Here is a 12,319-nt window from a genome sequence, read left to right on the forward strand (position 1 = left end):
AGAGTCCAGAGCTGCAGGGGACTGCCCAGTCTGAGGCTAGGGCCGACAGTGAGCCATGGCTGCTGGCATGTGCCCATTGACTCCTGGAACCTGCCCCACCCTGGGCCTTGTTAGAGCCACCTCACTGGTGCAAGGCCACACTCCTTTCTTTTCTTCCCCCAACAGGGAGCTCACCCTGACCCAGCCCTGTCCTAACTCTGTCCAAGGTGATGGATCCTGCAGTTCCATGGGACTCTGGGTCAAGGAGAAGGTAGTTTTAAAGCCACACAGGTGTGAGGCCCCCTGGAAGGCAGGGAAGAAGGTGCTGCTGGCAGAGTGTCCTGACTGCTGGATCAGTCTCCGGAGTCGGAAAGTTTAAACCTCCACGACTAAAGATGCTCCTATGCCAACCTCCTGGGAACCGTGGGCGGTGGCCTTGGTGGCCTCAGACATGGCATCATGAATCTCAGGTGAAGCCCTGGGCGGCTGGTGTGCTTCAGCTTCATCATCATTAAGTCATCCTGCCATAAGAATTTCCTGTCCCTTAAACACGGACTGGAGACGTCCCCACCCTTGGCCTTGTTCTTGGGCTTCTGGACTCCCCAAATACCTTAAACTGTCGCTGTCAGGTAGTGCCAGGCCCAGCCCTGCAGGTCTCGGCGTGCTGCAGTCTGGGACAGGTGGTAAGCCACGTCTGCGGGCATGTTCTGCGGCATGTCCTCTGAGCCAGACAAGCCTGCCTTCCTAAGCAGTAGCTGGCTCTGTCTCGTTTTGGTCCCACGCCTCAGTACCTGGCAAAGCTGTTGTAAGCTGGGTTTTCTGGATCAACTGAGGGTCATTGGCCAGAAGGTGCCCTGGGAACCCTGGGAAGACTGCCCAGCTTCCTGAGAGGAGCAGGCCTCACTTTGCAAGACCTGAACAATCTACCAAGATGTGCTTGAAAGGTGAAGGTTGGACTGAAATTGTGGCTATCACATGAAACCTACTTTTCCTGGTCCCGGGAGGCATGAGGCAGATACCCCCCTGCTGGGATGTGAGGTGGGTTGGACCTTCCTTGGTGTGTGATCACTTCTGCATCCAGTGTCCTCTGTACACACAGGAGCACAGTGACCTCTGTCCCTGTGGAAGATGGGGTTCATAATGCTCTTCAGGTCTGGGCACCACCTTCTCTGATCTAGCAGGAGGGAGGAGTCTTACACCAATATGGGGAGTGGCAGCTGGGGTAGGAGGGGAAGACGGTCTGAGATACAGCAGGAACTTAGCTTTAGGAGTCTTGTGTGAGGCTCAACAAGAGAAGGGCCGAGGGTAAAGAGCCTGTCAGATGGAGGAGGGGTATAAGGGGCAGTGGGGCTCAAGTATCAAAGTGGAACTGAAACAGGACAGGGGACGTCCCCTGATTCTGGTAGGGGCTGAGTGTATGAGGACACATGGTCCCCACATCTCAAGTAGGCCTTGAGGCCTGGAGTTCCAGGAGATGAGGGCCTGGAGCATGCAGCCTGTCCAGACAGGTCCCTTTGGTCACAGTGTCACCACCATGGGAGAGGCGCCCTCAAGTGGCTTCAAGCAGGAGACTCAAAGGAAAGGGTGGAGCTCAAGAAGGTTAGTGCCTGACACCCAGCTCCTTCTTCATGGTGGAGCAAGTCAGGAAGAAAGGCTGGGAATGGGGTTGAGGGCCTTGAGGCAGAATGATGCTTGATAATGTGTGTCTCCATGAGTACCTACAGGTGGAGGGACAGGAAAGGACTGTAATATTTTACAAGAGGACATCTTATCCTGAAAGTTTTACCTCCAAACAAGAGCAGTTTTTTGAAATAGCATTCACTGTGTGCCTTCTGATTACAAACCAACAGTTGTTTATGAAGACAAGTGGACAATACAAAAAGATGGCAAAAATAAAATAAAAAACTCCCTTCCCAGAGGTAAACACTCTTGGCATTATATATTATGCATATTGTTTTGTAATTTACATTATGTACTTAAAAGTGTCATGAATCTTCACATATCAATAAATGTTCCTTTACATTATTTATTTTTAATGGTACCTTAGTATTCCTTTATGTAGGTCTGCCAAAAATTATTTAACCAATCCTTCTATTAGACATTAAGGCTGCTGAGAACTGTTAGCCATAAAGTAAGTCTGCAAGCAGCTCTGTAAACCAATTCATGCACACACACAGAGTGAGTTTCTTGGGATAAATTCCGAGATATATAATCGCTGGTCAAATGGTGTGCACATCTCTTAAGGCTTTTGATATCATTAAGAACCTGCCCTCCAGCCATGTGGTTTCAGTTTGTGCTTACAAAGAATGAGAATTCCCATCTCCTCACATCCTTGGCCAAACTTGGCCTTTAAAAAAATCTTTTTATCAATTTGAATGTAGCAGCTAATGTTTAAATCCCCATTTCTTGATGATGAATAAAGATGAACAAAATATGTTTTCAGTTTCCATTTTTTAATGTAAATAGCTTGCTTACCTCATTTGTTTATTTTATCAAATGCTTATTATTATTATTATTATTATTGGGTCTTTCTTACTGTATGTGTTCAGTTCTCATTTTCAGTTCTTTAGATAATATTGTTAGCTTCTGGCTTGTTGTGTGATGAAGACTTTGTCCTTGTTTGTCTTTTAGCTTTCAACATTGTTTTTGTTTTATAGAAATTAAAACTTTTTTGGTAGTCAAAATGATCAGCCTTAGCGTTCCTTCCAGAAAGGTTTTCTCCATGCCAAGAACGTAAGAGTGTAATTATCTATTCCACTGCCATTCATCCCAGTTACTGTTATTGTAGTAAAATATATATAATGTAAAATTTGCCACTATAATAGCAATAATTTAAGAACTATTTAAGTACATTCATAGCACTGTGTAGCCATCAGCATCATTCACCTTCCTAAGTGTTTTCATTTTGTAGCAGTGGAGATTCACGCAGCTGCAAGGACTCCTGCTCCTGCGAGCCACCACCTGCTTTTTGTCCCTTTGACTTTGACGGTTGGTAAATACTTCCTATAAGCGGATCATACACTGTTTGTATTTTTTGACTGGTTTATTTCACTTCACATAATGCCCTCAGAGTCTTAGTCCCCCCTCTTATAATTAGTGCACTTATATTTAAACCTTTGATTCTATTTGTGTTTATTTTGACATCCTTTCAGGTAAATACCTCATTTAATTGTTTTTTCAAAAGTTCAGCCAATTTTCTTAACATTATTGATTAAGCACTCTATTCTTCCTTTCAAGATTTAAGATATGCTTGTTTTAATATTTTGATGATTTTCATGTGTGCGTTAGCCACTTGCATTTCTCCTTAGTGAACAGCCATGTATGTTGTTTTATATCAGTGCTCGCATCTGTCATTGATTGAAAAGGGTGCTTTATATATCGAAGCTATATATCCTTTCCTGCTCATTCATGCTGCAAATGTTTCCCCTCGATTTGCCTTCTCAGAATTAAGTTCCACGGTTTTTATTTTGGGACACCGATGAGTTTTCATTAGTCGTGTTTATCTTTTCACTTGTGGATTCTGAGCTGGTGATTGTACTTATAAAGCCTTCCCCAGGCCAAAGCCATGTAAATTGCTACCTATTGTTGTCTTGTTCTCCTTTTCTTATTCGCTTCTACCTTCAACTTTAATTTGTCTACAATTTATGCTGGTATGCCATGTAAGCAAAAACCTAATTTTGTCTTTCCCCAAAAAAGTTAGCCAATGATCCCACTATGATTTATTAAGTCATCTTTCATTTTCTTATTTGAGTCACCTTTATTATCAGCTCAGTTCTCAGCACATCCCAGGTCCTGCTTTCTTGCCGATATCCTACTCTGCCCTGTCTGGATTCTGAGATCACCTGCCTGCAGAGCCTCCATCCTGGATGAGTCTCCTGTGCCACCTCTCTGGCCGCTGGCAGCTGCTGGGAAGTTCTCTCCTGTTGGGCAGCACTGCTCCGCGTCGGTGTTTAACTCTGAGATGCTGCTCATCCTCACATTGCCTCTCTGAAGTGGACCATAACTATATCCTTTGAAAGCAGGAAAATAAACTGAAGTCAGTTAATGTAATTTGCCTAAGATCTCACTACTAGTAATGGCTGAGAGCTGAAATTTGGGTCCTGACCATGCCTGAGAGCCTGAGGCCTGGGTCACCCTTCTGTACTTCTGTATTATTCTTTTCAGTCATGGTGTGCTTAATGGATGAGTTTTAACCTTTGTTCTCTGAAATGGTGATATAATCTTCACTTATGAGTGACCCATGTATTCAAGTGTTCCAGAAATAGTCAGTCTTTTTTTTTTTTTTTGTGCCACGAGCTCTTCTAGGGACACACGGGAAGCAAAACCAGGCGTGGCCCATCCTTCTAAAGTTGATTAAATCGATTAAAAAATCACACCAGTGAACACAAAACCACACAGCAAATAAATGCTCTAACATGCAGGTACCTTTCTATGGCAGCAGAGTGTAAAGGCTTGAGGACTATGGGTGAGTCTCTTTGGAAAGCAACATGAGGAGACTGGAGGAGAGGAGGAGCAGTTTTAGGAAGGGGCAATGCTGCCAGGGCTCCATATGCATGCAGTGATGCGTAGACACAGGACCTGGGGTGACCTTGGATCTGAATGGTGTGAAATTCAGTAGTGTCTTGGCTTGTCACAGCCTTTCTGTTCCTACCCTGCTTTTATGTGATGACAAAACAACAGTATTTGACCAAAGGCCCTCCTGAACTCTAGGCATTAATGGCTCTTGCTAGAAGAATCACCAGGCTGCACTGTGTAGGGAGGGGGTGTCAGCTTTTGCAGCAAACATGGTTACCTTAAGGTTTTGAAGTGCCCTGTTTCCCTACCCCATGTTGTCAGGTTGAGGGTCCCTCCTGGTCCCCTGCCCTACTCCTGCTTTCCTCTTGGGGGTGGGGTGAGCTCTCTGACTGCAAGCTGTCACACAGGAGTCTGTGGGTTAAAGTTGGGAGGAGCTAATCTGCAATAACCCATTTCCTTCTCCCTTTTCACCTGAGATAGCTGTCAGGATCCTGTGAGTATGCGTCCATTTGTGATAGTCATGGGTGGACCCAAGATCTGGCCAAGGCAAAAGAGGGAAGCATATACAGGACTCTGGCAAGTCCTTGTGGCTGGGAGTCTAAGGATCTCCAGTCAGCTTGTCAGTGATAGAGCTGATGGGTTAGATCGCCATCCATTTCTCTCACATGTTTACATTTATCAGTTGGTCCTATTGCTGGGAAAAGAAAAGATAAATGTTATGTATGATCTGTCTAAAATTTGTAGGATACACACTTAAGGCTTTGGGTGCTAAAGCACCTCTCTAATACTGGTGGCTACATCTTCACACACAATAAGCCTTGCTTACCATCTTCCTGATTCTCTTGTAGAGAGGAGGAGATAGGTGATTGGAGGCCACAGTTCCAGGCAGCATTGTGGTGGCTGAAGCTAATTACTGGAACATCCAATTTCAAACAACTTCTATCCCTACCACATGGAAATTCTGTCCTTATCTGTGACTTTGGATTGTCCCGCCACCCTCCTTTAGGACAGATATGTGGGAGCTGGTGCTTGTGGTTAATGTTCTAGAATTTTCATGCACTCTTAGGAGTGTATGGCAGTCCCCATCCAGCTTGGGGACCGCCCATAGCTCTGCTGAGTGTCTGCCTTACACAATGGGTATCGAGGGTATCGGAGATCGAGGTATGGAAAGATACACACTAATCCTGCCTCTGTTTGTTGGCAGACCCCAGAGTGCCTCACTGAGCTGGTCTGGCAGCAGACAGAGGCTGGCACACATGCAACTACTCCCTGGGCACAGCAGCTGCTGGTTTTTATCCAACAACTGGATTCCCAAGAGGAGAACAAGACATGGTCCTTTAAAAGAGTCTCATGAGATTCTGGGTTCAGAGTCTGTCGCTATAAGGGCCACCTCATAGAGGCAGGAAGGCTAGTGTTTGAATGCCACCCAAACCTTGAAACGTTCCTACCCCTGGCCTTGGACCCTGTTGTGACTCTGGATTTTGGTGAGTTCCAGTCTGGACAAGACAGTGAGGAAACTAAAGGAGACTGACAGTGTTAAGCCCTCTGATTTGGGTGACCCACACAAGTGAAAGTAGCTTCTTGGTGACCTTAACTCTCAGTCTGTTACGGCTGGCAAGGGCACATGCACAATGAGACAAAGGCTTGGCATGTGACACTTTCAAAATGTGTCAAGAATCACACTGAGCCATTGAATTCCAGCAGCTTTGGTTGCAGAACTTGGAGGAAGATGGAGGTGAGGTTGAGAGTTAATAGCAATAGGAGGAAAAATCCTGGCCACTGCCCAGAAGCTGCCTGTCAGGAACTCTGTGCAAATGTTACTCCGCCGATCTGTGACTGTGTGGGTTAAAGGGTCTCGGTGGTATGGGACAGACACACCTGCAGGCCACACAGGGGACACCTGGCTTCTGAAATCTGCTAGCACTATGCTTCATGATCTGGGGCTTCTGGATGGAGCCACCAGGGACTGTGGCTTGTGGCTCCGATCTTGCTGCAGGAGCACCCCTACTTCAGAGGAAACTTCTGGGGGATTTTAGGATGTCCCACCCCAACCCATCAGTCTCAGTTTGCAAATGTGGGCTTAGTAAGTGGGAAGGTTACTGAAGTTGTCTCCACACCTCCCCTGGCTTGGCAGCCTAAGCCTTCTGATAACCCCCGGGGTTCCCATGGGAACCCCTGAATTCTTTCCTCTAAGGAGAACACTCCCTCCATGCTCTGGAAGAGCTATGATCTGGCGTTGCTGGGCACGTAACCAGTACACTCGTTCAAATTCAGGTTCAGGATTCGGAGAGTGTAGCCTCTCAGCTAGAGAAGATAAAAGAACAAAGCGGGGGAAATCTTCCAGTGGGCAGATGTGGTATCTTCGCTTATCTTTATTTATTTTAAAAAGAGCTATCTTGGATCCCAGAGCTTACATTTTCTGAGCCTGCTCTGGGGCTCTGGTGTGGAGCCTGGCTTGTGAAGTCTGTGGGGTGGGGAGGTCGCTTACAGAAGTGGGAAATCATTGGAGGGGTTTTCGGGGAGCCGTGGACCATGAGTTTCCATCATCTACATCTGGGTGCTGATTGAGAAACAGCAGGCTGAGTGTGTAAACAAACTGGGTGTTGCCATGGCAGTGGCAAACACGGAAAATCAGGTTACTGTTAAATGTGGATTATCATGGACCTTAACCATGCCTCTTCCTCCGTATAGTTATTTGAGGGGGAAGCATTCCTAATTCCCCCGGGCTCTGAAGGTCTACATGAGGATTTTGAATTTAGAGTTAAATACAGAATGTGTTTGCTTGGGAGTAATCTTTGAAACGTGTGTTTATAAATGCGTGTTTATCTGGCTGTGAAATATTTGGTGGTACAACCACCCTCAGAGGTCAACTGGCTCTATCCCTTTGCAAGGAAATGAATCCCCTGTCTGTAAGTTCTGCTGAAGGCCAAGAAATAGAAAATACAACTCAAAATAGTTCCAACAATAAAAGAATCCATTGATTTTTGTATCTTGAGGATCGAAAGTAGTAGGGTGGGCTTCAGGGTTGGTTTGGTCCTGTGACCGAGTGAGGAAAGATGAAGACAATGTTTCTTGCTTTCTGTAGGCTCCAATTCCATTCTCTGTGCAAGTTTCATCCTAAAGCTGGTCTCCCCCATGATGGCAAAATGGCTGCAGCAGCTTCTGGCTTACGTCTGCATTCCACACTCTGTGGAAAACAAGAAAGTATCCTTTCCTAGCGTGCTCTCAGGAAAGTGAAGAAGCACTTGTGTTTTTCAGAGAGCTCACACTTCCTCCACTGAATTGACTTACGTGCCCATTGGGGAATACTATGGCTGCATGAGTGAGGTAAGCACTGTAGCATAGAGTTTGTGATTATTGTGCTTGGTTTAAAACAAGAGGAGCCTACACTTGGCATGTTACACAGTGAGGAGTGGGTACTGAGGACAGCACTGTACCTCCTCTGATATCTCTAGCAGGTGGCATCTTGTGCTGTACCAGGGAGGCTGTGGCTATGGCCTTGTCCCTTTTGTGACACAGAAGCTGCATCAGGAATCTGCCCCTCTCTGTCTCCTGGAGCAAAGGCAGAGCCTTCTCCTCCCTCTGAGCAGAGGAAGGGTAGCATAGTGAGTGTCCAGGGCACAAAGAGCAGGTGCTGTCCTCTTCCCTCCATGCCTTCCTCAGGCCTAGGAGCTGCGACAGGGAGAGGTGCTTTAATGATGCCAGGAGCAGGGGGAGATCTTTTGGTGTCTGCCTCAGGTGAAACTGTGGCTCCCGGCCAGTGGTCCCTTTTGCACATGCGTGCTGGCTCTCATTCCTCCTCCTGAGCCAGGTTAGGACGTGGGACTGCGGTGCACCAGTGACCTCTGAGGGTCAGGTCTCACCTAGTCCTCTTGTGTGTCTTACGAATAGAAGGACTTGGAAACATCACTAAACGCTATCATTTGAGGGAGAAAATAAGCCACTTCTTGCCCCAAATATCAACTCACTGGCCTCGATGTATGCCTTACCCAACTGTCAACACCAAAGGATGCAATGGCACCTCCTACAGATGCTGATACATGTGGGAAAACTATTATCCCAGCTTTTACTCCTCATTTCTCTTTTCATGCTTATTACATTAGAAGAAACTTCCTAAATTAGTCATAGCTAATTTAGTAATCTAGATAGCAAACTTCTTGAGAGCAGAGATCATTGGCATGTGACTGTCGTATGACTTTATGCCGCACCTAGCAAGTGGGACATAGCAGGTGCTTAAACTTGTTGGAAGGAGGAGGAGAAGAAGCAAGAAGGGAACAGGGTATCTCAATTTCTTTCTTTGCTTACAGGAAGTGTGGCTTTTTACTAATTAACATAATGGGGCATTTCTTTTAAAGTGGGTACTGTTTAAACTGGGTTTTTGATTGACGGTTTACTAAATGCTCTACATTTGTACCTTCCTTATTCTGTCATTTTTTCTTGTTTAATTGTTCACACACAGACTTAGTAAAATGTATTTTACAGAAAACCATCTACAAAACTAAAATGAAAATAATGCATATAACATACATACATTATTGCTGAATGTAATTAATTTAACCTGCTTAGGTGATCATGAAATATTAGGTGGTTTGATTTTCTAAAATCTGGTGCCTGACCATGACTTCAAAAGTGGCGATATTGAAAGGTGATGCAAAAATGTCTATTGACAAAATTGCTTAATGGTATAAAGAAACAGCACAAAACGCTTTTTTCTTTTATAGATAACTTTCAAAATCCATTCTTGGTGCACTCTCTCTCCCTGTCTGAGAATCAGTTGTATAGACTGATGAGGTGGAAAATCAATTTCTTAAAAAAAGAAAACAAAGTAGAACTTATTTACAAAACACGCAAAGGAATTTCTCATAAGGTGTCACTGAAGAAATAGCTTGAAGGGAATACAGCTGAGGGACAGAACGTACCTTTACTTCTACAAATGTAGGTCCTTTTCCCTATTTCTGGAAAAGATACATTTTTGGGGCACAGGCTATAAAATGGCGTACAATGCAAAGACCGAAATGAAGAAGTTGGTAAATCCTTTATATTTCCAGCAGTTGACACAATATTTAAGTGCTTAGGTTACCTCTAATGGTGAAACCAGAGCCAGCTATTAAGCAGCCAGAAGACAACAGTCATTGAATTTATGACCATTTTTCTTTAAGCAAATACCTTTTTTTCCTCTTCTAGAAGTTGTAGGTGTCTATTTTATTTGATTATCTGTCGTGTTACTGAAACTGCATCTACAACAGTCATGTCATCTGCTTTTCCTTCAAATGTTGCATCTACGTTTGAAATGTCATACTTCATCATTTTGAGGGGTTGGAGAAGGTCTTTCCAAGTCCAGAAAATCTAGTGGTCTTTTACTTAGCGTAAGTACATGAGGTGATGTTCTTCATGCCAGAGGTTTTAGTGGAGTTGACTGAATAAGGTCAAGATCTGCTGGTCTTGAAAATGAAATTTCTTCATTATTTCCTGCTATAAAAATTCTCTCTGGAACTTGCATGATCACACGAGCATTTGGAATGGCTTCTTGGAATCCTTGTTCCAGGTCAGCATTTGGTGGCGCTACTTTTAATTTTTCTGGGACACTCATTTGCTGACTAATACCTTCAGTGTATTCCATTTCATACTGAGTTTGATTTAATTTCTGCCATCTCAGCAGCAGTGGGAGAAGGGAAAGCTGCCACACTAACCAAACACGTACCAGGTACAGCCCGCTGGCTGGTACTATCTGCTTCTTATTAAATCCTTAACTTGCTTCACCGTGCATGGGCTGGACTTAGGGCCACTTTTGTTGCCCTGGGCCCTCTGAGTGTCCAGGAGAGCTGCTACCACCAGCTCCCTGGGGCGCTCTCAGAGGCTGTTGGCTGAGTGCCTTGGGCAGCCCGGGCCAGGCATCCACAGAGCGACCCACAGTGGGCTGGAATAGATGCCTAAATTGTTAAAAAGTGCTCTACATCAATTATTGCTTCCTATTTTTTCTTTAAAGGCAACCCCTTGAGTTAGTAGGAAGTGTCAGAGTAAAGTAAAAGCACCAGGGCTTTCTCTTTTATTTCTGTAATACATACCCATGAAGATATGCAAATGGACAAGACCCTGCCCAATGTCAGGAACTGGGGAAAAGAACTAAGCTGTGTCAGAGCCCGAGGGGTCTGGATGGACGACTGATTCCTCCAACTTTAGGGTGATGGGTCCCCACAGCACACCCTCCTCCCTGCTCTGCAGCAAGACTGACCGGGCCTCTCTGCAGCGCCTGGCCTGGGATGCCTGGCATGCAGTGGATGCTGCTGCTCTGATGATGGAGACAGCTCAAGTCTTCCTGCAGCTTCACTCACAGGCAGGACTTAAAATCTACAGGGGAGTTCTGCTTCCCAGCCTTGATTTTCTCAAACAGTCTCCAAGCTGACAAAGAGGCATTTCTCCTAGCACTTCTGGAAGTCTTCTTCTCTCATGAGTGTCTTAATCAGGTGCCCCCTCCTGCCTCCCCCTGCAAAAAAAAGAAGATGCAGTGAAGGCTGTTGCTGAAGGCTGCTCAAAGAAAAGACAGGCTTGTGAGGACAGTGATCTACCCCATTTACCAGATCTGGCACTGCGTGACTTCTGACTTTCCTCCAAAGTCAAAATGGCCATGAAAGGTAAAGGTTTTGAATCAATTCAGGATATCAAAGCAGCCATAGCAACACCGCTAAAGACACTCACAAAAGAGGACTTCTGGGTCTGCTTCAGAAAGTGGCAAGAACATGAGATAAACGTGTCCAAAGTGTGCATTGCGGGGCGAGTGTGAGGGAGATTCATGGCAATGGGTATTTTTCCGATAATTTTTAAAAACTTAAATATTCTCTATAATCTTAGCTCACTCATCATAAGTCTCTAAGTTTCCTGAGGGAATGTACTAGAAATGCAAAATCTTAACACCTTCTGAATCCAACCCTGTAGAGCCAGCACCCACATTGTAAGGTCATGATTCATTGATGCTCACCATTGCATGTCTAGAGATTCTTCTATACCCTTCATGTCCTCATCTTTTTTAAAAAGATAAAATTGATTTCTATTTATTAAAAATTCAAAACAAGTATCTTGTGAGCTGTTTGTCTGGCCCGGCCTCTTCAAAACTGAGTGACTAGTATATGTCAGGAAGAATGTAAACACAACTCATGTGGGAATCAGTGTGGAGATTCCTCACAAAAAATTAGATTCCTTCAAAAAATTAGATTCCTTCAAAAAATTAGAAGTTCCAGTTGAGCTAGCTATTCCTCTTCTAGTTATCCTCCTGAAAGAGATGAAGTGATCAAACTACAAGGATACATATACACCTATGTTTAAAGCAATACAATTTCTAATAAGTAAATCCTAGAAAATCCCATGAGTGGATGAAGAAAATGTGGTATTTACATACAACAGAGTACTACTCTGCCATAAATAAAGATAAACTTGAGACATTTTTAGATAATGGATGTACCCCAAGACCATAATCTGAAGTGAAATAAATCTAACACACAAGTTTAAATATTGTGTTGTTTCTCTTGTGTGAGAAGCTCAGAGTATAAAAATGAACAAAACAGAGGATCGATATTAGGAAGTAGGAAGAACTTGTTCAAATGGGATGATGAACATGATGGGGGAGGAAAGGAAGGGAAAAGGGAAATAAATGGAGGAAAATGGAAATAGAGCTTTTATAAATGGGGAGGGGGAGGGACTGGGGATTTAGCTCAGTGGCATAAGCACCTGCCTTGCAAGTTCGATCCCCGGTACTGATAAAAAGGAAAAAGACAAAAAAAAAAAAAAAAAAAAAATGGGGATGGGGAGAAGCATTGGAGGGAAGGTAGAG

General features: G+C 44.5%; 1 pseudogene; it reads right to left on the reverse strand.

Moving 5' to 3' along the window:
* Positions 1 to 9,576: 9,576 nt before the first annotated feature.
* Positions 9,577 to 11,505, reverse strand: LOC111758473 (mitochondrial fission factor-like; annotated as a pseudogene).
* Between the last annotated feature and the right edge of the window lie 814 nt (positions 11,506 to 12,319).

Source organism: Cavia porcellus, unplaced genomic scaffold, assembly GCF_034190915.1.
Source record: "Cavia porcellus strain 051 isolate PalLab524CR breed Dunkin Hartley unplaced genomic scaffold, mCavPor4.1 scaffold_6, whole genome shotgun sequence".
Classification (NCBI taxonomy): Eukaryota; Metazoa; Chordata; class Mammalia; order Rodentia; family Caviidae; genus Cavia; species Cavia porcellus.